The sequence below is a fragment of the Heterodontus francisci genome, chromosome 28 (genome assembly GCF_036365525.1).
Source record: "Heterodontus francisci isolate sHetFra1 chromosome 28, sHetFra1.hap1, whole genome shotgun sequence".
Lineage (NCBI taxonomy): Eukaryota > Metazoa > Chordata > Chondrichthyes > Heterodontiformes > Heterodontidae > Heterodontus > Heterodontus francisci.
In genome coordinates, this window is record NC_090398.1 from 18,472,121 (window position 1) to 18,499,662 (window position 27,542).

At 45.6% G+C, this 27,542-nt stretch overlaps 1 protein-coding gene across 5 annotated transcripts in view; it reads right to left on the reverse strand.

The window, feature by feature from the left end:
• LOC137345297 (NACHT, LRR and PYD domains-containing protein 3-like) overlaps window positions 1-27,542 on the reverse strand; it is a 141,711-nt gene that overhangs the window by 103,881 nt on the left and 10,288 nt on the right. For all 5 annotated transcript variants that reach the window (XM_068008786.1, XM_068008782.1, XM_068008785.1 and 2 more), the window contains exons 3-4: window positions 23,272-23,388; window positions 21-186 (exon numbers count right to left, since the gene is read on the reverse strand). The gene's annotated coding sequence lies outside the window, so the exon portion shown is untranslated. The remainder of the gene's footprint in view (window positions 1-20; window positions 187-23,271; window positions 23,389-27,542) is intronic.

Here is a 27,542-nt window from a genome sequence, read left to right on the forward strand (position 1 = left end):
TAAATGGGACTTTCTCTTACCTTTCTCCCCAGTTGATCTATGACAGCTCTTTGAATGGGAAGGGTTCTCTCTGGTTGGTGCTCTCACAATCCTGTGCTGGTTCACCTGCTGTTGTTCCTCAGTCTACAATCCCTGTTTACTTCCAGCTGTGGACCTTTCTCATCACTCCATCATTCACCAGGAGATCTAATTATGGCAGGGCAGAAAATTAGAATAACATCGCTTCCTTCAAGATTAATGTAATGTTCATTTGTTCCCTAATGTATAATAACAAAAGTAACAAACTTAAATACAATAAATATTACATTGAATAAACAGCCTCAAGTAGCTGTGCTCCAACAATCCAGGTCTCTGTAAAGCCGCAGCCACATGTGAGAAATTAATTCTTCAGTCCCAGGTTCAAGAAGATCGTGAATTCCACACGTCCCGATAGTCAGTCCCTGGGTAGAGCCAGCTCATTCCCCTGTCTCAATTTTCAGGTCCCAGTTAGTAACAGTTCATTCCCCATATCTCAAGGTTCAGTCCCCAGTTAGTAACAGTTCATTCCCCATGTCTCAAGGTTCAGTCCCCAGTTAGTAACAGTTCATTCCCCATGTCTCAAGGTTCAGTCCCCAGTTAGTAACAGTTCATTCCCCATGTCTCAAGGTTCAGTCCCCAGTTAGTAACAGTTCATTCCCCATGACTCAAGGTTCAGTCCCCAGTTAGTAACAGTTCATTCCCCATGACTCAAGGTTCAGTCCCCAGTTAGTAACAGTTCATTCCCCATGTCTCAATTTTCAGGTCCCAGTTAGTAACAGTTCATTCCCCATATCTCAAGGTTCAGTCCCCAGTTAGTAACAGTTCATTCCCCATGTCTCAAGGTTCAGTCCCCAGTTAGTAACAGTTCATTCCCCATATCTCAAGGTTCAGTCCCCAGTTAGTAACAGTTCATTCCCCATGTCTCAAGGTTCAGTCCCCAGTTAGTAACAGTTCATTCTCCATATCTCAAGGTTCAGTCTCCAGCTAGTAACAGTTCATTCCCCATGTCTCAAGGTTCAGTCCCCAGTTAGTAACAGTTCATTCCCCATATCTCAAGGTTCAGTCCCCAGTTAGTAACAGTTCATTCCCCATGTCTCAAGGTTCAGTCCCCAGTTAGTAACAGTTCATTCTCCATATCTCAAGGTTCAGTCTCCAGCTAGTAACAGTTCATTCCCCATGTCTCAAGGTTCAGTCCCCAGTTAGTAACAGTTCATTCCCCATATCTCAAGGTTCAGTCCCCAGTTAGTAACAGTTCATTCTCCATATCTCAAGGTTCAGTCTCCAGTTAGTAACAGTTCATTCCCCATGTCTAAAGGTTCAGTCCCCAGTTAGTAACAGTTCATTCCCCATATCTCAAGGTTCAGTCCCCAGTTAGTAACAGTTCATTCCCCATATCTCAAGGTTCAGTCCCCAGTTAGTAACAGTTCATTCTCCATATCTCAAGGTTCAGTCTCCAGCTAGTAACAGTTCATTCCCCATGTCTAAAGGTTCAGGTCCCAGTTAGTAACAGTTCATTCCCCATATCTCAAGGTTCAGTCCCCAGTTAGTAACAGTTCATTCTCCATATCTCAAGGTTCAGTCCCCAGTTAGTAACAGTTCATTCTCCATATCTCAAGGTTCAGTCTCCAGTTAGTAACAGTTCATTCTCCATGACTCAAGGTTCAGTCCCCAGTTAGTAACAGTTCATTCTCCATGTCTCAAGGTTCAGTCCCCAGTTAGAAACAGTTCATTCCCCATGTCTCAAGGTTCTGTCCCCAGTTAGTAACAGTTCATTCTCCATATCTCAAGGTTCAGTCTCGAGCTAGTAACAGTTCATTCTCCATGACTCAAGGTTCAGTCCCCAGTTAGTAACAGTTCATTCTCCATATCTCAAGGTTCAGTCCCCAGTTAGTAACAGTTCATTCTCCATATCTCAAGGTTCAGTCCCCAGTTAGTAACAGTTCATTCCCCATGTCTCAAGGTTCTGTCCCCAGTTAGTAACAGTTCATTCCCCATGTCTCAAGGTTCAGTCCCCAGTTAGAAACAGTTCATTCCCCATGACTAAAGGTTCAGTCCCCAGTTAGTAACAGTTCATTCCACATGACTCAAGGTTCAGTCTCCAGTTAGTAACAGTTCATTCTCCATGTCTCAAGGTTCTGTCCCCAGTTAGTAACTGTTCATTCTCCATATCTCAAGGTTCTGTCCCCAGTTAGTAACAGTTCATTCCCCATGTCTCAAGGTTCTGTCCCCAGTTAGTAACAGTTCATTCTCCATATCTCAAGGTTCTGTCCCCAGTTAGTAACAGTTCATTCCCCATGTCTAAAGGTTCAGTCCCCAGTTAGTAACAGTTCATTCCCCATGTCTCAAGGTTCAGTCCCCAGTTAGTAACAGTTCATTCCCCATGACTCAAGGTTCAGTCCCCAGTTAGTAACAGTTCATTCTCCATATCTCAAGGTTCAGTCCCCAGTTAGTAACAGTTCATTCCCCATGACTCAAGGTTCAGTCCCCAGTTAGTAACAGTTCATTCCCCATGTCTCAAGGTTCAGTCCCCAGTTAGTAACAGTTCATTCCCCATGTCTCAAGGTTCAGTCCCCAGTTAGTAACAGTTCATTCTCCATATCTCAAGGTTCAGTCCCCAGTTAGTAACAGTTCATTCCCCATGTCTCAAGGTTTTGTCCCCAGTTAGTAACAGTTCATTCCCCATGACTCAAGGTTCAGTCTCCAGTTAGTAACAGTTCATTCCCCATGTCTCAAGGTTCAGTCCCCAGTTAGTAACAGTTCAGTCCCCATGTCTCAAGGTTCAGTCCCCAGTTAGTAACAGTTCATTCCCCATGTCTAAAGGTTCAGTCCCCAGTTAGTAACAGTTCATTCCCCATGTCTCAAGGTTCAGTCCCCAGTTAGTAACAGTTCATTCCCCATGACTCAAGGTTCAGTCCCCAGTTAGTAACAGTTCATTCTCCATATCTCAAGGTTCAGTCCCCAGTTAGTAACAGTTCATTCCCCATGACTCAAGGTTCAGTCCCCAGTTAGTAACAGTTCATTCCCCATGTCTCAAGGTTCAGTCCCCAGTTAGTAACAGTTCATTCCCCATGTCTCAAGGTTCAGTCCCCAGTTAGTAACAGTTCATTCCCCATGTCTCAAGGTTCAGTCCCCAGTTAGTAACAGTTCATTCCCCATGTCTCAAGGTTCTGTCCCCAGTTAGTAACAGTTCATTCCCCATGTCTCAAGGTTCAGTCCCCAGTTAGTAACAGTTCATTCCCCATATCTCAAGGTTCAGTCCCCAGTTAGTAACAGTTCATTCTCCATATCTCAAGGTTCAGTCTCCAGTTAGTAACAGTTCATTCCCCATGTCTAAAGGTTCAGTCCCCAGTTAGTAACAGTTCATTCCCCATATCTCAAGGTTCAGTCCCCAGTTAGTAACAGTTCATTCCCCATATCTCAAGGTTCAGTCCCCAGTTAGTAACAGTTCATTCTCCATATCTCAAGGTTCAGTCTCCAGCTAGTAACAGTTCATTCCCCATGTCTAAAGGTTCAGGTCCCAGTTAGTAACAGTTCATTCCCCATATCTCAAGGTTCAGTCCCCAGTTAGTAACAGTTCATTCTCCATATCTCAAGGTTCAGTCCCCAGTTAGTAACAGTTCATTCTCCATATCTCAAGGTTCAGTCTCCAGTTAGTAACAGTTCATTCTCCATGACTCAAGGTTCAGTCCCCAGTTAGTAACAGTTCATTCTCCATGTCTCAAGGTTCAGTCCCCAGTTAGAAACAGTTCATTCCCCATGTCTCAAGGTTCTGTCCCCAGTTAGTAACAGTTCATTCTCCATATCTCAAGGTTCAGTCTCGAGCTAGTAACAGTTCATTCTCCATGACTCAAGGTTCAGTCCCCAGTTAGTAACAGTTCATTCTCCATATCTCAAGGTTCAGTCCCCAGTTAGTAACAGTTCATTCTCCATATCTCAAGGTTCAGTCCCCAGTTAGTAACAGTTCATTCCCCATGTCTCAAGGTTCTGTCCCCAGTTAGTAACAGTTCATTCCCCATGTCTCAAGGTTCAGTCCCCAGTTAGAAACAGTTCATTCCCCATGACTAAAGGTTCAGTCCCCAGTTAGTAACAGTTCATTCCACATGACTCAAGGTTCAGTCTCCAGTTAGTAACAGTTCATTCTCCATGTCTCAAGGTTCTGTCCCCAGTTAGTAACTGTTCATTCTCCATATCTCAAGGTTCTGTCCCCAGTTAGTAACAGTTCATTCCCCATGTCTCAAGGTTCTGTCCCCAGTTAGTAACAGTTCATTCTCCATATCTCAAGGTTCTGTCCCCAGTTAGTAACAGTTCATTCCCCATGTCTAAAGGTTCAGTCCCCAGTTAGTAACAGTTCATTCCCCATGTCTCAAGGTTCAGTCCCCAGTTAGTAACAGTTCATTCCCCATGACTCAAGGTTCAGTCCCCAGTTAGTAACAGTTCATTCTCCATATCTCAAGGTTCAGTCCCCAGTTAGTAACAGTTCATTCCCCATGACTCAAGGTTCAGTCCCCAGTTAGTAACAGTTCATTCCCCATGTCTCAAGGTTCAGTCCCCAGTTAGTAACAGTTCATTCCCCATGTCTCAAGGTTCAGTCCCCAGTTAGTAACAGTTCATTCTCCATATCTCAAGGTTCAGTCCCCAGTTAGTAACAGTTCATTCCCCATGTCTCAAGGTTTTGTCCCCAGTTAGTAACAGTTCATTCCCCATGACTCAAGGTTCAGTCTCCAGTTAGTAACAGTTCATTCCCCATGTCTCAAGGTTCAGTCCCCAGTTAGTAACAGTTCAGTCCCCATGTCTCAAGGTTCAGTCCCCAGTTAGTAACAGTTCATTCCCCATGTCTAAAGGTTCAGTCCCCAGTTAGTAACAGTTCATTCCCCATGTCTCAAGGTTCAGTCCCCAGTTAGTAACAGTTCATTCCCCATGACTCAAGGTTCAGTCCCCAGTTAGTAACAGTTCATTCTCCATATCTCAAGGTTCAGTCCCCAGTTAGTAACAGTTCATTCCCCATGACTCAAGGTTCAGTCCCCAGTTAGTAACAGTTCATTCCCCATGTCTCAAGGTTCAGTCCCCAGTTAGTAACAGTTCATTCCCCATGTCTCAAGGTTCAGTCCCCAGTTAGTAACAGTTCATTCCCCATGTCTCAAGGTTCAGTCCCCAGTTAGTAACAGTTCATTCCCCATGTCTCAAGGTTCTGTCCCCAGTTAGTAACAGTTCATTCCCCATGTCTCAAGGTTCAGTCCCCAGTTAGTAACAGTTCATTCCCCATGACTCAAGGTTCAGTCTCCAGTTAGTAACAGTTCATTCCCCATGACTCAAGGTTCAGTCCCCAGTTAGTAACAGTTCATTCCCCATGTCTCAAGGTTCTGTCCCCAGTTAGTAACAGTTCATTCCCCATGTCTCAAGGTTCAGTCCCCAGTTAGTAACAGTTCATTCCCCATGTCTCAAGGTTCTGTCCCCAGTTAGTAACAGTTCATTCCCCATGACTCAAGGTTCAGTCCCCAGTTAGTAACAGTTCATTCCCCATGTCTCAAGGTTCTGTCCCCAGTTAGTAACAGTTCATTCCCCATGACTCAAGGTTCAGTCCCCAGTTAGTAACAGTTCATTCCCCATGTCTCAAGGTTCTGTCCCCAGTTAGTAACAGTTCATTCCCCATGTCTCAAGGTTCAGTCCCCAGTTAGTAACAGTTCATTCCCCATGTCTCAAGGTTCTGTCCCCAGTTAGTAACAGTTCATTCCCCATGACTCAAGGTTCAGTCCCCAGTTAGTAACAGTTCATTCCCCATGTCTCAAGGTTCTGTCCCCAGTTAGTAACAGTTCATTCTCCATGTCTCAAGGTTCTGTCCCCAGTTAGTAACAGTTCATTCCCCATGTCTCAAGGTTCAGTCCCCAGTTAGTAACAGTTCATTCCCCATGACTCAAGGTTCAGTCCCCAGTTAGTAACAGTTCATTCCCCATGACTCAAGGTTCTGTCCCCAGTTAGTAACAGTTCATTCCCCATGTCTCAAGGTTCTGTCCCCAGTTAGTAACAGTTCATTCCCCATGTCTCAAGGTTCAGTCCCCAGTTAGTGACAGTTCATTCCCCATGTCTCAAGGTTCAGTCCCCAGTTAGTAACAGTTCATTCCCCATGTCTCAAGGTTCAGTCCCCAGTTAGTAACAGTTCATTCCCCATGACTCAAGGTTCAGTCTCCAGTTAGTAACAGTTCATTCCCCATGACTCAAGGTTCAGTCCCCAGTTAGTAACAGTTCATTCCCCATGTCTCAAGGTTCAGTCCCCAGTTAGTAACAGTTCATTCCCCATGACTCAAGGTTCAGTCCCCAGTTAGTAACAGTTCATTCCCCATGTCTCAAGGTTCAGTCCCCAGTTAGTAACAGTTCATTCCCCATGTCTCAAGGTTCAGTCCCCAGTTAGTAACAGTTCATTCCCCATGTCTCAAGGTTCAGTCCCCAGTTAGTAACAGTTCATTCCCCATGTCTCAAGGTTCTGTCCCCAGTTAGTAACAGTTCATTCCCCATGACTCAAGGTTCAGTCCCCAGTTAGTAACAGTTCATTCCCCATGTCTCAAGGTTCTGTCCCCAGTTAGTAACAGTTCATTCCCCATGACTCAAGGTTCAGTCCCCAGTTAGTAACAGTTCATTCCCCATGTCTCAAGGTTCTGTCCCCAGTTAGTAACAGTTCATTCCCCATGTCTCAAGGTTCAGTCCCCAGTTAGTAACAGTTCATTCCCCATGTCTCAAGGTTCTGTCCCCAGTTAGTAACAGTTCATTCCCCATGACTCAAGGTTCAGTCCCCAGTTAGTAACAGTTCATTCCCCATGTCTCAAAGTTCTGTCCCCAGTTAGTAACAGTTCATTCTCCATGTCTCAAGGTTCTGTCCCCAGTTAGTAACAGTTCATTCCCCATGTCTCAAGGTTCAGTCCCCAGTTAGTAACAGTTCATTCCCCATGACTCAAGGTTCAGTCCCCAGTTAGTAACAGTTCATTCCCCATATCTCAAGGTTCAGTCCCCAGTTAGTAACAGTTCATTCTCCATATCTCAAGGTTCAGTCTCCAGCTAGTAACAGTTCATTCCCCATGTCTAAAGGTTCAGGTCCCAGTTAGTAACAGTTCATTCCCCATATCTCAAGGTTCAGTCCCCAGTTAGTAACAGTTCATTCTCCATATCTCAAGGTTCAGTCCCCAGTTAGTAACAGTTCATTCTCCATATCTCAAGGTTCAGTCTCCAGTTAGTAACAGTTCATTCTCCATGACTCAAGGTTCAGTCCCCAGTTAGTAACAGTTCATTCTCCATGTCTCAAGGTTCAGTCCCCAGTTAGAAACAGTTCATTCCCCATGTCTCAAGGTTCTGTCCCCAGTTAGTAACAGTTCATTCTCCATATCTCAAGGTTCAGTCTCCAGCTAGTAACAGTTCATTCTCCATGACTCAAGGTTCAGTCCCCAGTTAGTAACAGTTCATTCTCCATATCTCAAGGTTCAGTCCCCAGTTAGTAACAGTTCATTCTCCATATCTCAAGGTTCAGTCCCCAGTTAGTAACAGTTCATTCCCCATGTCTCAAGGTTCTGTCCCCAGTTAGTAACAGTTCATTCCCCATGTCTCAAGGTTCAGTCCCCAGTTAGAAACAGTTCATTCCCCATGACTAAAGGTTCAGTCCCCAGTTAGTAACAGTTCATTCCACATGACTCAAGGTTCAGTCTCCAGTTAGTAACAGTTCATTCTCCATGTCTCAAGGTTCTGTCCCCAGTTAGTAACAGTTCATTCTCCATATCTCAAGGTTCTGTCCCCAGTTAGTAACAGTTCATTCCCCATGTCTCAAGGTTCTGTCCCCAGTTAGTAACAGTTCATTCTCCATATCTCAAGGTTCTGTCCCCAGTTAGTAACAGTTCATTCCCCATGTCTAAAGGTTCAGTCCCCAGTTAGTAACAGTTCATTCCCCATGTCTCAAGGTTCAGTCCCCAGTTAGTAACAGTTCATTCCCCATGTCTCAAGGTTCAGTCCCCAGTTAGTAACAGTTCATTCCCCATGACTCAAGGTTCAGTCCCCAGTTAGTAACAGTTCATTCCCCATGACTCAAGGTTCAGTCCCCAGTTAGTAACAGTTCATTCTCCATATCTCAAGGTTCAGTCCCCAGTTAGTAACAGTTCATTCCCCATGACTCAAGTTTCAGTCCCCAGTTAGTAACAGTTCATTCCCCATGTCTCAAGGTTCAGTCCCCAGTTAGTAACAGTTCATTCCCCATGTCTCAAGGTTCAGTCCCCAGTTAGTAACAGTTCATTCTCCATATCTCAAGGTTCAGTCCCCAGTTAGTAACAGTTCATTCCCCATGTCTCAAGGTTTTGTCCCCAGTTAGTAACAGTTCATTCCCCATGACTCAAGGTTCAGTCCCCAGTTGGTAACAGTTCATTCCCCATGTCTCAAGGTTCAGTCCCCAGTTAGTAACAGTTCAGTCCCCATGTCTCAAGGTTCAGTCCCCAGTTAGTAACAGTTCATTCCCCATGTCTAAAGGTTCAGTCCCCAGTTAGTAACAGTTCATTCCCCATGTCTCAAGGTTCAGTCCCCAGTTAGTAACAGTTCATTCCCCATGACTCAAGGTTCAGTCCCCAGTTAGTAACAGTTCATTCTCCATATCTCAAGGTTCAGTCCCCAGTTAGTAACAGTTCATTCCCCATGACTCAAGGTTCAGTCCCCAGTTAGTAACAGTTCATTCCCCATGTCTCAAGGTTCAGTCCCCAGTTAGTAACAGTTCATTCCCCATGTCTCAAGGTTCAGTCCCCAGTTAGTAACAGTTCATTCCCCATGTCTCAAGGTTCAGTCCCCAGTTAGTAACAGTTCATTCCCCATGTCTCAAGGTTCTGTCCCCAGTTAGTAACAGTTCATTCCCCATGTCTCAAGGTTCAGTCCCCAGTTAGTAACAGTTCATTCCCCATGACTCAAGGTTCAGTCTCCAGTTAGTAACAGTTCATTCCCCATGACTCAAGGTTCAGTCCCCAGTTAGTAACAGTTCATTCCCCATGTCTCAAGGTTCTGTCCCCAGTTAGTAACAGTTCATTCCCCATGTCTCAAGGTTCAGTCCCCAGTTAGTAACAGTTCATTCCCCATGTCTCAAGGTTCTGTCCCCAGTTAGTAACAGTTCATTCCCCATGACTCAAGGTTCAGTCCCCAGTTAGTAACAGTTCATTCCCCATGTCTCAAGGTTCTGTCCCCAGTTAGTAACAGTTCATTCCCCATGACTCAAGGTTCAGTCCCCAGTTAGTAACAGTTCATTCCCCATGTCTCAAGGTTCTGTCCCCAGTTAGTAACAGTTCATTCCCCATGTCTCAAGGTTCAGTCCCCAGTTAGTAACAGTTCATTCCCCATGTCTCAAGGTTCTGTCCCCAGTTAGTAACAGTTCATTCCCCATGACTCAAGGTTCAGTCCCCAGTTAGTAACAGTTCATTCCCCATGTCTCAAGGTTCTGTCCCCAGTTAGTAACAGTTCATTCTCCATGTCTCAAGGTTCTGTCCCCAGTTAGTAACAGTTCATTCCCCATGTCTCAAGGTTCAGTCCCCAGTTAGTAACAGTTCATTCCCCATGACTCAAGGTTCAGTCCCCAGTTAGTAACAGTTCATTCCCCATGACTCAAGGTTCTGTCCCCAGTTAGTAACAGTTCATTCCCCATGTCTCAAGGTTCTGTCCCCAGTTACTAACAGTTCATTCCCCATGTCTCAAGGTTCAGTCCCCAGTTAGTGACAGTTCATTCCCCATGTCTCAAGGTTCAGTCCCCAGTTAGTAACAGTTCATTCCCCATGTCTCAAGGTTCAGTCCCCAGTTAGTAACAGTTCATTCCCCATGACTCAAGGTTCAGTCTCCAGTTAGTAACAGTTCATTCCCCATGACTCAAGGTTCAGTCCCCAGTTAGTAACAGTTCATTCCCCATGTCTCAAGGTTCAGTCCCCAGTTGGTAACAGTTCATTCCCCATGACTCAAGGTTCAGTCCCCAGTTAGTAACAGTTCATTCCCCATGTCTCAATCTTCAGTCCCCAGTTAGTAACAGTTCATTCCCCATGACTCAAGGTTCAGTCCCCAGTTAGTAACAGTTCATTCCTCATGACTCAAGGTTCAGTCCCCAGTTAGTAACAGTTCATTCCCCATGACTCAAGGTTCAGTCTCCAGTTAGTAACAGTTCATTCCCCATGTCTCAAGGTTCAGTCCCCAGTTAGTAACAGTTCATTCCCCATGACTCAAGGTTCAGTCTCCAGTTAGTAACAGTTCATTCCCCATGTCTCAAGGTTCAGTCCCCAGTTAGTAACAGTTCATTCCCCATGTCTCAAGGTTCAGTCTCCAGTTAGTAACAGTTCATTCTCCATATCTCAAGGTTCAGTCTCCAGTTAGTAACAGTTCATTCTCCACATCTCAAGGTTCAGTCTCCAGTTAGTAACAGTTCATTCTCCATATCTCAAGGTTCAGTCTCCAGTTAGTAACAGTTCATTCTCCACATCTCAAGGTTCTGTCCCCAGTTAGTAACAGTTCATTCTCCATATCTCAAGGTTCAGTCCCCAGTTAGTAACAGTTCATTCTCCATATCTCAAGGTTCAGTCCCCAGTTAGTAACAGTTCATTCCCCATGTCTCAAGGTTCAGTCCCCAGTTAGTAACAGTTCATTCCACATGTGCCTATCTTCAGTCCCCAGTTAGTAACAGTTCATTCCCCATGTCTCAAGGTTCTGTCCCCAGTTAGTAACAGTTCATTCCCCATGACTCAAGGTTCTGTCCCCAGTTAGTAACGGTTCATTCCCCATGTCTCAAGGTTCTGTCCCCAGTTAGTAACAGTTCATTCCCCATGACTCAAGGTTCTGTCCCCAGTTAGTAACAGTTCATTCCCCATGACTCAAGGTTCAGTCCCCAGTTACTAACAGTTCATTCCCCATGTCTCAAGGTTCTGTCCCCAGTTAGTAACGGTTCATTCCCCATGTCTCAAGGTTCTGTCCCCAGTTAGTAACAGTTCATTCCCCATGTCTCAAGGTTCTGTCCCCAGTTAGTAACAGTTCATTCCCCATGTCTCAAGGTTCTGTCCCCAGTTAGTAACAGTTCATTCCCCATGACTCAAGGTTCAGTCCCCAGTTACTAACAGTTCATTCCCCATGTCTCAAGGTTCTGTCCCCAGTTAGTAACAGTTCATTCCACATGTCTCAAGGTTCAGTCCCCAGTTAGTAACAGTTCATTCCCCATGTCTCAAGGTTCAGTCCCCAGTTAGTAACAGTTCATTCCCCATGTCTCAAGGTTCAGTCCCCAGTTAGTAACAGTTCATTCCCCATGTCTCAAGGTTCAGTCCCCAGTTAGTAACAGTTCATTCCCCATGTCTCAAGGTTCTGTCCCCAGTTAGTAACAGTTCATTCCCCATGTCTCAAGGTTCAGTCCCCAGTTAGTAACAGTTCATTCCCCATGTCTCAAGGTTCAGTCCCCAGTTAGTAACAGTTCATTCCCCATGTCTCAAGGTTCAGTCCCCAGTTAGTAACAGTTCATTCCCCATGTCTCAAGGTTCTGTCCCCAGTTAGTAACAGTTCATTCCACATGTCTCAAGGTTCAGTCCCCAGTTAGTAACAGTTCATTCCCCATGTCTCAAGGTTCAGTCCCCAGTTAGTAACAGTTCATTCCCCATGTCTCAAGGTTCTGTCCCCAGTTAGTAACAGTTCATTCCCCATGTCTCAAGGTTCTGTCCCCAGTTAGTAACAGTTCATTCCACATGTCTCAAGGTTCAGTCCCCAGTTAGTAACAGTTCATTCCCCATGTCTCAAGGTTCTGTCCCCAGTTAGTAACAGTTCATTCCACATGTCTCAAGGTTCAGTCCCCAGTTAGTAACAGTTGATTCCCCATGTCTCAAGGTTCAGTCCCCAGTTAGTAACAGTTCATTCCCCATGTCTCAAGGTTCTGTCCCCAGTTAGTAACAGTTCATTCCACATGTCTCAAGGTTCAGTCCCCAGTTAGTAACAGTTCATTCCACATGTCTCAAGGTTCAGTCCCCAGTTAGTAACAGTTCATTCCCCATGTCTCAAGGTTCTGTCCCCAGTTAGTAACAGTTCATTCCACATGTCTCAAGGTTCAGTCCCCAGTTAGTAACAGTTGATTCCCCATGTCTCAAGGTTCAGTCCCCAGTTAGTAACAGTTCATTCCCCATGTCTCAAGGTTCTGTCCCCAGTTAGTAACAGTTCATTCCACATGTCTCAAGGTTCAGTCCCCAGTTAGTAACAGTTGATTCCCCATGTCTCAAGGTTCTGTCCCCATTTAGTAACAGTTCATTCCCCATGTCTCAAGCTTCTGTCCCCAGTTAGTAACAGTTCATTCCCCATGTCTCAAGGTTCTGTCCCCAGTTAGTAACAGTTCATTCCACATGTCTCAAGGTTCAGTCCCCAGTTAGTAACAGTTCATTCCCCATGTCTCAAGGTTCAGTCCCCAGTTAGTAACAGTTCATTCCCCATGTCTCAAGGTTCTGTCCCCAGTTAGTAACAGTTCATTCCACATGTCTCAAGGTTCAGTTCCCAGTTAGTAACAGTTCATTCCCCATGTCTCAAGGTTCTGTCCCCAGTTAGTAACAGTTCATTCCACATGTCTCAAGGTTCAGTCCCCAGTTAGTAACAGTTCATTCCCCATGTCTCAAGGTTCTGTCCCCAGTTAGTAACAGTTCATTCCACATGTCTCAAGGTTCAGTCCCCAGTTAGTAACAGTTCATTCCCCATGTCTCAAGGTTCAGTCCCCAGTTAGTAACAGTTTATTCCACATGTCTCAAGGTTCAGTCCCCAGTTAGTAACAGTTCATTCCCCATGTCTCAAGGTTCAGTCCCCAGTTAGTAACAGTTCATTCCCCATGTCTCAAGGTTCTGTCCCCAGTTAGTAACAGTTCATTCCACATGTCTCAAGGTTCAGTCCCCAGTTAGTAACAGTTCATTCCCCATGTCTCAAGGTTCAGTCCCCAGTTAGTAACAGTTCATTCCACATGTCTCAAGGTTCAGTCCCCAGTTAGTAACAGTTCATTCCCCATGTCTCAAGGTTCTGTCCCCAGTTAGTAACAGTTCATTCCACATGTCTCAAGGTTCAGTCCCCAGTTAGTAACAGTTCATTCCCCATGTCTCAAGGTTCTGTCCCCAGTTAGTAACAGTTCATTCCCCATGTCTCAAGGTTCAGTCGCCAGTTAGTAACAGTTCATTCCCCATGTCTCAAGGTTCTGTCCCCAGTTAGTAACAGTTCATTCCCCATGTCTCAAGGTTCAGTCCCCAGTTAGTAACAGTTCATTCCACATGTCTCAAGGTTCAGTCCCCAGTTAGTAACAGTTCATTCCCCATGTCTCAAGGTTCTGTCCCCAGTTAGTAACAGTTCATTCCACATGTCTCAAGGTTCAGTCCCCAGTTAGTAACAGTTCATTCCCCATGTCTCAAGGTTCAGTCCCCAGTTAGTAACAGTTCATTCCCCATGTCTCTATCTTCAGTCCCCAGTTAGTAACAGTTCATTCCACATGTCTCAAGGTTCAGTCCCCAGTTAGTAACAGTTCATTCCCCATGTCTCGAGGTTCAGTCCCCAGTTAGTAACAGTTCATTCCCCATGTCTCAAGGTTCAGTCCCCAGTTACTAACAGTTCATTCCCCATGTCTCAAGGTTTAGTCGCCAGTTAGTAACAGTTCATTCCTCATGACTCAAGGTTCAGTCCCCAGTTAGTAACAGTTCATTCCACATGTCTCTATCTTCAGTCCCCAGTTATAGACAGCGCATGCAGTGAATAAGCAAAATTAGATTTTTTAAAAAATTCTTTCATGGGATGTGGTCATTGTGGTCATGGCCAGCATTTATTTCACATCCCTAATTGCCATTGAGAAGGCGGTGGTGAGCCGCCTTCATAAACCACTGCAGTCCATGTGATGTAGGTACATCCACAGTGCTGTGAGGCAGGGAGTTCCAGTATGTTGACCCAGCGACAGTGAAGGAATGGCGACAGAATTCCAAGTCATTATGATGTGTGACTTGGAGGGACACTCGTTTTTTCTGTTGAAAATATAACCTCTGGTGATAAGGTGAGTACTACTAAAGTGTTTTTTTTTGAAGACTTTAGATTGAAGTGGGTAGAACGAGGCCCCTTGTATAATTTGTATTTTTTTTAATTAAGGGAGTAATTAATTAACTTAAGGGTAAGTCATGACAGGAGAGCTCAGCCCTGTGATCTGCTCCTCCTGCACAATGTGGGAAATCAGATGCGCTTCCAGTGTCCCTGACGACCATGTGTGCAGGAAGTGTATCCATCTGCAGCTACTGACTACCCGCATTGCAGAGCTGGAGCTGCAGGTGGATTCACTGTGGAGCATCCGCGATGCTGAGGACGTCGTGGATAGCACCTTTAGTGAGGTGATCACATCGCAGGTAATGGCTGCACAGGCAGAAAAGAGATGGGTGACCACCAGACGGAGTAGTAGGTGCAGGCAGGTAGTGCAGGAGTCCTCTGTGGCCATGCCCCTCTCAAACAGATATACCGCTTTGGATACTGTTGGGGGGAATGAGCTCCCAGGGGAAAGCAGCAACAGCCAGGTTCGTGGCACCACAGAGGGCTCTGCTGCACAGCAGGGGAGGAAAAGGGTTGGAAGAGCTATAGTGATAGGGGATTCTATCGTAAGGGGTACAGATAGGCGTTTCTGTGGCCACAAACAAGACTCCAGGATGGTATGTTGCCTCCCTGGTACTAGGGTCAAGGATGTCTCGGAGCGGCTGCAGGACATTCTGAAAGGGGAGGGTGAGCAGCCAGAGGTCGCCGTCCATATTGGTACTAACGACATAGGCAGGAAGAGAGATGAGGTCCTGCAAAGTGAATATCGGGAGTTAGGCAGAAGGTTAAAAAGTAGGACCTCTCGGGTTGTAATCTCAGGATTACTCCCTGTGCCAAGTGCTAGTGAGGGTAGGAATAGGAGGATTAGGCAAATGAATGCGTGGCTGAAGAGCTGGTGTAGACGGGAGGGCTTCAGCTATTTGGATCATTGGGATCTCTTCTGGTGCAGAGGTGAACTGTACAAGAAGGACGGATTGCATCTAAACTGGAAGGGGACCAATATCCTTGCGGGGAGGTTTGCTAGCACTACTCGAGAGGGTTTAAACTAGTCTTGCAGGGGGTTGGGACCAAAAGTAGTAGTCTCTCAGATGAGATAGTTGAGGCAAATGTAGAGGTTAGAGCAAGCAAGTCCAGTAGGCAGGCCGGGCAGGGGCAGGCAGGACAGGGAGCGTGGAATGTCTGGTAGGCTAAACCGCATTTAATTTAACACAAGAAGCCTTACAGGTAAGGCAGCTGAACTCAGAGCATGCATCAGTACATGGGATTGTGATATTATAGCTATTACGGAAACGTGGTTGAGGGGTGGGCAGGACTGGCAGCTCAATGTTCCGGGGTACCGATGCTTCAAGCGTGACAGAGGTGGAGGTAAGAGAGGAGGGGGAGTTGCACTATTGATTAGGGAGGACATCACGGCAGTACTTAGAGAGGATATCCCGGGGGGAATGTCCAGCGAGGCCATATGGGTAGACCTTAGAAATAAGAAAGGGGTGATCACTTTGATGGGATTATACTATAGGCCCCCCAATAGTCAGAGGGAAGTGGAGGAGCATATATGTAGGGAAATCACAGATAGGTGAAGGAATTATAGGGTTGTAATAGTAGGTGATTTTAACTTCCCTAATATTGACTTCCCTGATATACACTGTTTGGGATCTTCTTCTCCCTGCTGCTTTCACAAGTGTTCAAGTATTCAGATGAAGGAATTTTCCTCCACACAAGATCAGATGGCAGATTGTTGAACCTTGCCCGTCTAAGTTCCTCATCAGGGAACTCCTCTTTGCTGACGATGCTGCATTAACATCTCACACTGAAGAGTGTCTGCAGAGACTCATTGACAGGATTGCGGCTGCCTGCAATGAATTTGGCCTAACCATCAGCCTCAAGAAAATGAACATTACGGGACAGGATGTCAGAAATGCTCCATCCATCAATATTGGCGACCACGCTCTGGAAGTGGTTCAAGAGTTCACCTACCTAGGCTCAACTATCACGAGTAACCTGTCTCTCAACACAGAAATCAACAAGCGCATGGGAAAGGCTTCCACTGCTATGTCCAGACTGGCCAAGAGAGTGTGGGAAAATGGCGCACTGACATGGAACACAAAGTCAGAGTGTATCAAGCCTATGTCCTCAGTACCTTGCTCTACGGCAGCGAGGCCTGGACAACATGTGTCAGCCAAGAGCGACGTCTCAATTCATTCCATCCTCGCTGCCTCCGCAGAATCCTTGGCATCAGGTGGCAGGACCACATCTCCAACACATAAGTCCTCGAGGCGGCCAATATCCCCAGCATATACACCCTACTGAGCCAGCGTTGCTTGAAGTGGCTCGGCCATGTGAGCCGCATGGAAGATGGCAGGATCCCCAAGGACACATTGTACAGCGAGCTCGTCACTGGTATCAAACCCACCTGCCGTCCATGTCTCCGTTTGAAAGACGTCTGCAAACGTGACATGAAGTCCTGTGACATTGATCACAAGTCATGGGAGTCAGTTGCCAGCAATCACCAGAGCCATAAAGACGGGGCTAAAGTGCGGCAAGTCAAAGAGACTTAGCAGTTGGCAGGAAAAAAGATAGAAACGCAAGGGAGAGCCAACCGTGTAACAGCCCCGACAACCAATTTTATCTGCAGCACCTGTGGAAGAGTCTGTCACTCTTGAATTGGCCTTTATAGCCACTCCAGGCACTGCTTCACAAACCACTGACCACCTCCAGGTGCTCACCCATTGTCTGTCGAGACAAGGAGACCAAAGAGAATATTGACTGGGACTGCCTTAGTGTGAAGGGATCAGATGGGGAAGAATTTGTTAAGTGTGTCCAGGATAGTTTTCTGAAGCAGTATGTGGATGGCCCGACTAGAGACGGGGCTACACGCGACCTCCTCTTAGGAAATGAGGCTGGGCAGGTGGTTGATGTCTCAGTGGGGGAGCACTTTATGACCAGTGACCATAACTATTAGCTTCAAGATAGTTATGGAAAAGGAAAGGACTGGTCCTCAGGTTGAAGTCCTAAATTGGGGGAAGGCTAATTTTGATGGCATCACAGAGGAACTCTCAAAAGTTGAATGGGAGAGGCTGTTTACAGGTAAAGGGAAGTCTGGCAAGTGGGAGCTTTTAAAAGTGAGATAGGAAGAGTTCAGGGCCTGCATGTTCCTGTTAGATGGAAGGGCAAGGCTGGCAGGACTGGCAAGTTTAGAGAACCTTGGTTGATGAGGGATATTGAGGGTCTGGTCAGGACAAAGAAGAAGGCACATGTCAGGTATAGGCAGCTGGGATCAAGCGAGTCCCTCGAGGAGTATAGGGGATGTCGGAGTACACTTAAGAAAGAAATTAGGAGGGCGAAAAGGGGCCATGAGATTTCTCTGGCAGTTAAGATGAAGGAGAATCCTAAAAGATTCTATAAGTATATTCAGAGTAAAAGGGTAGCTTGGGAAAGAGTAGGTCCCCTTAAGGATCAGTGTGGCAATCTATGTGTGGAGCCATGGGAAATGGGCGAGGTCTTAAATGAATATTTCTCATCCGTATTTACCATGGAGAAGATCATGGAAGCTAGTGAGTTCAAGGGAGGGAACACCAATGTCCTGGAGCATATCAACATTTCAAAGGAGGAGGTGTTGGAGGTTTTGAAGCACATTAAGAAAGGGGTGATCACTTTGATGGGATTATACTATAGGCCACCCCAATAGTCAGAGGGAAGTGGAGGAAAATTCCCCAGGGTCTGACCAGGTGTATCCTAGGATGCTATGGGAAGCAAGTGAGAAGATTGCTGGGGCCCTGGCAGAGATTTTTGTATCATCGTTAGCCACGGGTGAGGTACCGGAAGACTGGAGGATAGCTAATGTTGTGCCTTTATTTAAGAAGGGCAGCAGGGATAAGCCAGGGAACTACAGGCCAGTGAACCTTACATCAGTGGTGGGAAAGTTATTGGAAGGGATTCTGAGAGACAGGATTTATATGCATTTGGAAAGGCAAGGTCTGTTTAGGGATCGTCAGCATGGCTTTGTGCGTGGGAAATCATGTCTCACGAATTTGATTGAGTTTTTTGAGGAGGTGACCAAGAGGATTGACGAGGGCAGGGCGATGGATGTCATCTACATGGATTTTAGCAAGGCCTTTGACAAGGTCCCGCATGGTAGTCTGGTCTGGAAGGTTCAAACACATGGGATCCAGGGTGAGCTAGCAAATTGGATGCAAAATTGGCTTGGTGATACGAGGCAGAGGGTGGTATTGGAGGGTTGTTTTTCAGATTGGAGGCTAGTGACCAGCGGTGTGCCGCAGGGATCGGTGCTGGGCCCTCTGTTGTTTGTCATATATATTAATGACTTGGATGCGAATGTAGGGGGCATGATTAGTAAATTTGCAGAAGACACCAAAATTTGTGGTATAGTGGACAGTGAAGAAGGTTGTTTAAGGTTACAACAGGATATAGATCAACTGGGAAAGTGGGCAAGGGAGTGGCAAATGGAATTTAACGCAGACAAGTGTGAAGTGAGGCATTTTGGGAAGTTAAACCAGGGCAGGACATATGGAGTGAATGACAGGACCCTGGGGATTGTTGTTGAGCAGAGAGACCTTGGGGTGCAAGTACACAGTTCCCTGAAAGTGGCAACACAGGTAGACAGGGTGGTGAAGAAGGCGTATGGCATGCTTGCCATCATCGGCTGAGGCATTGAGTACAAGAGTTGGGACATCATGTTACAGTTGTACATAACGTTGGTTAGACCGCATTTGGAGTAGTGTGCAGTTCTGGTCGCCGCACTACAACAAAGATGTGATTAAGCTGGAGAGGGTGCAGATAAGATTCACAAGGATGTTGCCTGGTTTGGAGGGCTTGCGTTATAAAGAGAGATTGGATAGGCTGAGTCTGTTTTCCCTGGAGCGAAGAAAGCTGCGAGGGGACATGATAGAGGTATATAAAATTATGAGAGGTACAGATAGGGTAATAGCCAGAGTCTGTTTCCCATAGCAGGGGTGACTAAAACTAGAGGGCATAGATTTAAGGTGAGCAGGAGGAGGTTTAAAGGGAATCAAAGGGGTAAATTTTTCACACAAAGAATAGTGGGTATCTGGAATGAGCTGCCTGAGGAGGTGTTGGAGGCAGGAACAGTAGCAACTTTTAAGAGGCATCTAGACAGGTACTTGAATTAGCAAGGCATAGAGGAATATGAAATTCATGCAGGCAGGTGGGATTAGTATAGATAGGCATTATGGTTGGCATGGACGCAGTGGGCCGAAGGGCCTGTTTCTATGCTGTACGACTCTGTGACTTGCAAATGGTGGCATTCCCATGCATCTGCTATGCTTGGCCTTGTAGGTGGTCGAGATAATGGGGCTGGAAGGTACTGTCAAAGGAGCCTTGGCAAGTTGCTGCACTGCATCTTGTAGATGGTACACACTGCTGCTACTGTGCACCAGTGGTAGAGGGAGTGAATGCTTAAGGTGGTAGATGGGGTGCTGATGAGTCAAGCTGCTTTGTCCTGTGTGGTGTTGAGCTTCTTGGGTGTTGTTGGAGCTGCACTCAGCTGAGATTAACATCTGTCATAGGAAAAATGTTAGAAGCTATTAAAAATGCCATAGCAGGGCACTTAGAAACATTCAAGGTAATCAGGCAGAGTCAACATGATTTTGTGAAAGGGAAATCATGTTTAACCAATTTACTGGAGTTCTTTGTGTTGTAGATTAAGTCAAACCGGTGGATATACGTGGATTTTCAAAAGGCATTTGATAAGGTGCCACATCAAAGGTTATTGTGTAAAATAAAGGCTGTGTTTGCTGACAACGCAACCACTAGGAGGCACTGCAGTGGCACATGCGCAAATGTAGCCTGTGCCACTAAAACGTCACAGTCTGCAACGTCAGGCAGCTGCCAGGGCTAAAGATGGCGCTGCTCAAATAATCACACAAAGACAACCTTAACACATGGCAGCACACAACGGCCGGAGGGAAAGCGCGAGCAGGCTGGGGACGGAGGGAGTGAGCGAGCGTACAGGGTGGTGGTGGTGGTGGTGGGGAGGGGGCAGAAGTGAGCGGGTGGCTGGGGGTGGGGGGGGGAAGTGAGCGAGCTGGCGGGGAGGAGACCTCACCCGCCACCACCAAGGTCTCCGGCCGCGCTCTCCGCGATTCCCCCACCCCTGCTCTCTCCCCGCGTTACGCAATGACGTCATCTGCGCATGCGCCAGTCAGTCCTGGCAATGCGGAACGTAGCGCATGCACAGAGAGTAGGAGTCAATCTGCACAATGCTGGCTGCATTGTCAATAATCACTTTGTAAAATAAAAGCTCATGGTGTAGGGGGAAACATTTTGGCATGGATAGAAGATTGGTCAGCTAACAGGAAACAGAGAGTAGGCATAAATGGATCATTTTCTGCTTGGCAAGATGTAATATGTGGTTTGCCACAGGGATCGGCGCGGGGGCCTCAACTTTTTACAATTTATATTCATGATTTGGATGAAGGGGCCAAAGGTATGGTTGCTAAATTTGCTGATGACACAAAGATAGGTAGGAAAAAAGTTGTGAAAAGGACATAAGGACTCTACAAAGGAGTATAGATAAGTTAAGTGAGTGGGCAAAAATCTGGCAAATGGAGTATAATGTGGGAAAATGTGAAATTGTCCATTTTGGCAGGAAGAATAAAAAAGAAACATATTATCGAAATGGTGAAAGATTGCACAGCTCTGAGATGCTGAGGGATGAGTGTCCTAGTGCATGAATCACAAAAGGTTAGTATGCAGGTACAGCAAGTAATTAGGAAAGCTAATAGAATTTTATTGTTTATTGTGAGGGGAATTGAATACAAAAGTAGGGATGTTATGCTTCAGCTAGACAGGGTATTGGTGAGACCACATCTGGAGTACTGTGTATTTAAGGAAGGATGTGAATGCATTGGAAGCAATTCAGAGAAGGTTTACTAGAATAACACCTGGAATGGGCGGGTTGTCTTATGAGGAAAGGTTGGACAGGCTAGGCTTGTATCCACTGGAGTTTAGAAGAGTAAGAGGCGACTTGATTGAAATATATAAGATTCTGAGGGGTCTTGACAGGGTGGATGTGGAAAGGATGTTTCCTCTTGTGGGAGAATCTAGAACAAGTGGTCACTGTTTAAAAATAAGGGGTCGTCCATTTAAGACAGAGATATGGAGAAATTTTTTCTCTCAGAGGGTCGAAAGTCTTTGGAACTCTCTTCTTCAAAAGGTGTTGAAAGCAGAGTGTTTGAATATTTTTAAGGCAGAGATAGATAGATTCTTGATAAGCTAGATGATGAAAGTTAATTGGGGATTGGCGGGAATGTGGAGTTGAGGTTACAATCAGATCAGCCATGATCTTGTTGAACGGCGGAGCAGGCTCGAGGGGCCGAGTGGCCTACTCCTGCTACTAATTCGTAATGTTGTATGTTTGTCTTTCACCAATACTTCATTTCTGCAATCAGTGTTTTTGTCAAGACTAAACATTTCCATGCACAAAATAAATTCGGATTTATTTCTAACACAGCAGCATGCTCAAAAGAGATGAAAGTATAAGGTGAAAGGTTTGAGGCAGTCTCTGAAGGGGGTTTCTTGTTTCTGTTTCTGTGTTTCCAGCTCCCTGTCGAGTCTTTGTAGGCTGCTGTTACTTTTCATTGTGACCTAATATTCTTCTTCAACCTTGTTCCACGTAAGAGACTTGTCTCTCTTTGAGGTTCACATGTCTTCACAAGATTCAATTCAATAGAAAGAGAGGAGAGCAGCCAGGAGAGGAGGTTCTGCTTCAGTCCCAGAGCACAGGCTTTTCTGATCAGTTCAAAGTTCTGTGGCCAGTTCAAATGCTGCAACAGCTAGCTAGTCATGTGACTAAACTGGTTTGACCACGTCTGTTTGTGTATTCGGGCATCTTAGCAGTTAACCTGAAACGTTCTCTTCCCTCACCCTCAATGTCTGGAAATCAGAACTACATTGTGAATTGAATGTCCTTTTAAGCACTGCTGTTAATATGCTAATATGTCTCTCCAGCTAAAATCTGGCAATTTTCTAAAGCCTGTTCTTTCTTCACCAACAGTTTAAAATCAATGTTCAAGTGGCGAAATTAATTTTCCTCATTCTTGGCAGGTGGGGGTCTGCATTACAATGGCCCTGCAGTACAAAACCAGATGGATTGTGCACGGGAGGCTGTACAACAAGGGAGCAAAGATGAAATAGATATGATTGATCTGCCACAGTATTATATAAAGAACAATTGTCAGATCTGCTGTGCCCATTACTATCAGTTAGTTAGTCAGGCATTTAGAGAAATGGCAATTTCCTCGGGAGAGGATGAGAATCACCAACAAATTAACCGTCAGCATGAGAGAGAGAAAATATTCCACAAATTACAGATTATACAGAGGGACATTCACAGTGAAGAACAACTTGTTGACAACATTCTTGAAGACAGAGGTGGAATAATACTTCAATCGAGGAACACCAGGGTGATTTTCACTGAGTGATGGTGTAAAACGGGAGACATTGATATTAACTTAAATGGAATAGAAGATCGGGTACAGTGTATAATGGGTGTCTGATTCAGTATCGCATGTTTACACCACTGGCCAAAGTTAAAATTATACTCATCCCCTTCAGCTTTGGGGGTTCTGTAATGAATAAGAACTGAGTCTGTACCTAGTGACCAACCCCGTATTCTTCCCTTTACTTCCACTACATGGTATGGGTCTTATCCAAAGTGAAAATTACACCCAGTATTTCCATCTCTTTTAGTAGTTACAGGGAAGTTACAAAATCTGCAAGTGTAATAACAATTAACATCCAGCAATGTGTTTCACACCACTAAATATATTTCAATGAAATGGTTAGTCTAGTCCCCACCATCATGCAGTTGGAAATTGACTCATTAAAATAATCCACAATGTCAACAAAGTAGTGAGCTATGATGGAGAGACATTGCTGATCTTGTTCAGCGCTCGACCTTTCTTCACTTTGTCTACTACGACGTATTTCAAAGGGCCACAATAAATAATTTTGCCCAGTATTATGTAAGATCATGTTGTGGTTATGTTACTGGACTGGTAATCCCGAGGTTTTGACCAACAATCCAGAGAATGTGACTCCAAATCTGACCATTGCAGCTTGAGAATTTGAAATAACTTCCAATCCCAAAATTTAAAAAAAGACATCAGCAAAACTGATCATGAAGCGGTCATGTTGGTGAAAGTGAAGAGAAACTGTGATCCTTACCAGCTCTTGTATGACTCCAGGTAACTGTCCTCTGAAGTGGATGAGGAAGTAATTCAATTGCATCAAGGCAAATAGTGATGGACAATCAATGCCAACCTTGTCAGTGACATTCACATCCTGAGAATGAATTAAATAAAACGGAGTAATACACTTATATCCCATTGTAAATGGTTAATAAATCAAATAATAATCATTAATAGCAAGTACATAGTCACAAATTCTCATATTATACAATTATTATTATGTTTGGATACAAAATATAATCATACCTGGTGCTTTGGTGAACAAAGAACAAAGAGCAGTACAGCACAGGAACAGGCCATTCGGCCCTCCAAGCCTGCGCCGATCATGATGCCTGTCTAAACTAAAACCTTCTGCACTTCCGGGGTCCGTATCCCTCTATTCCCTTCCTATTCATGTATTTGTCAAGATGCCTCTTAAACGTTGCTATCGTATCTGATTCCACCACCTCCCCTGCCAGCAAGTTCCAGGCATTCACCACCCTCTGTGTAAAAAACTTGCTTTGCACATCCCCTCTAAACTTTGCCCCTCGCACCTTAAATCTATGTCCCCTAGTAACTGACTCTTCCACCCTGGGAAAAGGCCTCTGACTATCCACTCTGTCCATGTCGCTCAGAACTTTGTAAACCTCTATCATGTCGCCCCTCCACCTCTGTCGTTCCAGTGAAAGCAATCCGAGTTTATCCAACCTCTCCTCAAAGCTAATACCCTCCAGACCAGGCAACATCCTGGAAAACCTATTCTGTACCCTCTCCAAAGCCTCCACGTCCTTCTGGTAGTGTGGTGACCAGAATTGTAAGCAATATTCCAAGCGTGGCCTAACCAAGGGTCTGTACAGCTGCAGCATGACTTGCCTATTTTTATACTCTATGCCCCGACCGATGAAGGCAAGCATACCGTATGCCTTCTTAACTACCTTACCCACCTGCGCTGCCACTTTTCAGTGATCTGTGGACCTGTACACCCATATCTCTCTGCCTGTCAATACTCCTAAGAGTTCTGCCATTTACTGTATACTTCCCACCTGCATTAGACCTTCCAAAATGCATTACCTCACATTTGTCCGGATTAAACTCCATCTGCCATTTCTGCGCCCAAGTCTCCAACCGATCTATATCCTGCTGTATCCTCTGACAATCCTCATCACTATCCGCAACCCCACCAACATTTGTGTCGTCCGCAAACTTAATCAGACCAGCTACATTTTCCTCCAGATCATTTATATATACTACAAACAGCAAAGGTCCCAGCACTGATCCCTGCGGAACACCACTAGTCACACCCTCCATTCAGAAAAGCACCCTTCCACTGATACCCTCTGTCTTCTATGACTGAGCCAGTTCTGTATCCATCTTGCCAGCTCACCTCTGATCCCGTGTGACTTCACCTTTTGTACCAGTCTGCCTTGAGGGACCTTGTCAAAGGCTTTACTGAAGTCCATGTAGACAACATCCACTGCCCTTCCTTCAATCATTTTCGTCACTTCCTCAAAAAACTCGATCAAGTTAGTGAGACACGACCACCCCTTCACAAAACCATGCTGCCTCTCGCTAATAAGTCCATTTGTTTCCAAATGGGAGTAAATCCGATCCCGAAGAATCCTCTCTAATAATTTCCCTACCACTGACGTAAGGCTCACCAGCCTGCAATTTCCTGGATTATCCTTGCTACCCTTTTTCAACAAAGGAACAACATTGGCTATTCTCCAGTCCTCTGGGACCTCACCTGTAGCCAATGAGGATACAAAGATTTCTGTCAAGGGCCCAGCAATTTCCTCCCTTGCCTCCCTCAGTATTCTGGGGTAGGTCCCATCAGGCCCTGGGGACTTATCTACCTTAAATGTTTTTCAAGACACCCAACACCTCCTCCTTTTTGATATCGACATGAACCAGACTATCTACACTCCCTTCCCGAGACTCATCATCCACCAGGTCCTTCTCTTTGGTGAATGCTGATGCAAAGTACTCATTTAGTAACTTGCCCATTTCCTTTGGCTCCACACATCGATTCCCTCCTCTGTCCTTGAGTGGCCAACCCTTTCCCTGGCTACCCTCTTGCTCTTTATATACGTATAAAAAGCCGTGGGATTCTCCTTAATCCTGTTTGCCAATGACTTTTCATGACCCCTTTTAGCCCTTCTGACTCCTTGAACATAGAACATAGAACAGTACAGCACAGTACAGGCCCTTCGGCCCACGATGTTGTGCCGAACCTTTAACCTACTCTAAGATCAAACTAACTACCTACCCTTCATTTTACTATCGTCCATGTACCTATCCAAGAGTCACTTAAATGTCCCTAATGTATCTGCTTCTACTATCACTGCTGGCAGCGCATTCCACGCACCCACCACTCTCTGTGTAAAGAACCTACCTCTGACATCTCCCCGAAACCTTCCTCCAAGCACCTTCAAATTATGCCCCCTGGTGATAGCCCTTTCCACCCTGGGAAAAGGTCTCTGGCTATCCACTCTATCTATGCCTCTCATAATCTTGTACCCCTCTATCAAGTCACCTCTCATCCTTCTTCGCTCCAATGAGAAAAGCCCAAGCTCCCTCAATCTTTCTTCATAAGACATGCCCTCCAGTCCAGGCAGCATCCTGGTAAATCTCCTCTGCACCCTCTCTAAAGCTTCCACATCCTTCCTATAATGAGGCGACCAGAACTGAACACAATATTCCAAGTGTGGTCGAACCAGGGCTTTATAGAGCTGCAGCATAACCTCGCGGCTCTTAAACTCAATCCCCCTGTTAATGAAAACCAGCACACCATACGCCTTCTTAACACCCCTATCAACCTGGGTGGCAACTTTGAGCGATCTATGGACATGGACCCCAAGATCTCGCTGTTCCTCCACACTACCAAGAATCCTGTCTTTAAGCCTGTATTCTGCATTCAAATTCGACCTTCCAAAATGAATCACTTCACACTTTTCCAGGTTGAACTCCATCTGCCACTTCTCAGCCCAGCTCAGCATCCTGTCAATGTCCCGTTGCAACCTACAACAGCCTTCCACACTATCCACAACTCCAGCAACCTTCGTGTCATCAGCAAACTTGCTAACCCAGCCTTCCACCTCCTCATCCAAGTCATTTATAAAAATCACAAAGAGCAGAGGTCCCAGAACAGATCCCTGTGGAACACCACTGGTCACCGAGCTCCATGCTGAATACTTTCCATCGACTACCACTTGCTTAAGTTCCTTCCTACTTTCTTTATATTCTTCAAGGGCTTCGTCTGTTCCCAGCCTTCTAGCCTTTACGAACGTTTCCTTTTTCTTTTTGACTAGGCTCACAATATCCCACAATATCCAAGGTTCCCGAAACTTGCCAAACTTATCCTTCATCCTCACAGGAGCATGCTGGTCCTGGATTCTAATCAACTGACGTTTGAAAGACTCCCACATGTCAGATGTTGATTTACCCTCAAACAGCCACCTCCAAACTAAATTCTTCAGTTCCTGCCTAATATTGTTAGAATTACCCTTCCCCCAATTTAGCACCTTCACCCAAGGACTATTCTTGTCTTTACCCACAAGTCACTGTTCCCGAAATGCTCCCCCACTGAAACTTCGAACACCTGGTCGGGCTCATTCCCCAATACCAGGTCCACTACGGCCCCTTCCCTAGTTGGACTATCTACATATTGTTTCAAGAAGCCCTCCTGGATGCTCCTTACAAATTCTGCCCCATCCAAGCCCCTAGCACTAAGTGAGTCCCAGTCAATATAGGGGAAGTTAAAATCACTCACCACAACAACCCTGTTGCTTTTACATCTTTCCAAAATCTGTCTATATATCTGCTCCTCTATCTCCCGCTAGCTGTTGGGAGGCCTGTAGTAATCCCCCAACATCGTGACTGCACCCTTCCTATTCCTGAGCTCTGCCCATATTGTCTCACTGCATGATCCCTCCGAGGTGTCCTCCCGCAGTACAGCTGTGATTCTCCTTAACCAGTAATGCAACTCCCCCACCCCTTTTACATCCTCCTCCATCCCGCCTGAAGCATCTAAATCCCGGAATGTTTAGCTGCCAATCCTGTCCTTCCCACAACCACGTCTCTGTAATAGCAACATCATCATAGTTCCAAGTACTAATCCAAGCTCTATGTTCATCTGCCTTACCTGTTATGCTTCTCGCATTGAAACAAATGCACTTCAGACCACTAGTCCAGCTGTGCTCAGCAACATCTCTCTGCCTACTCTTCCTCTCAGTCTTACTGGCCTTATTTACTGCTTCCCCCTCAGTTATT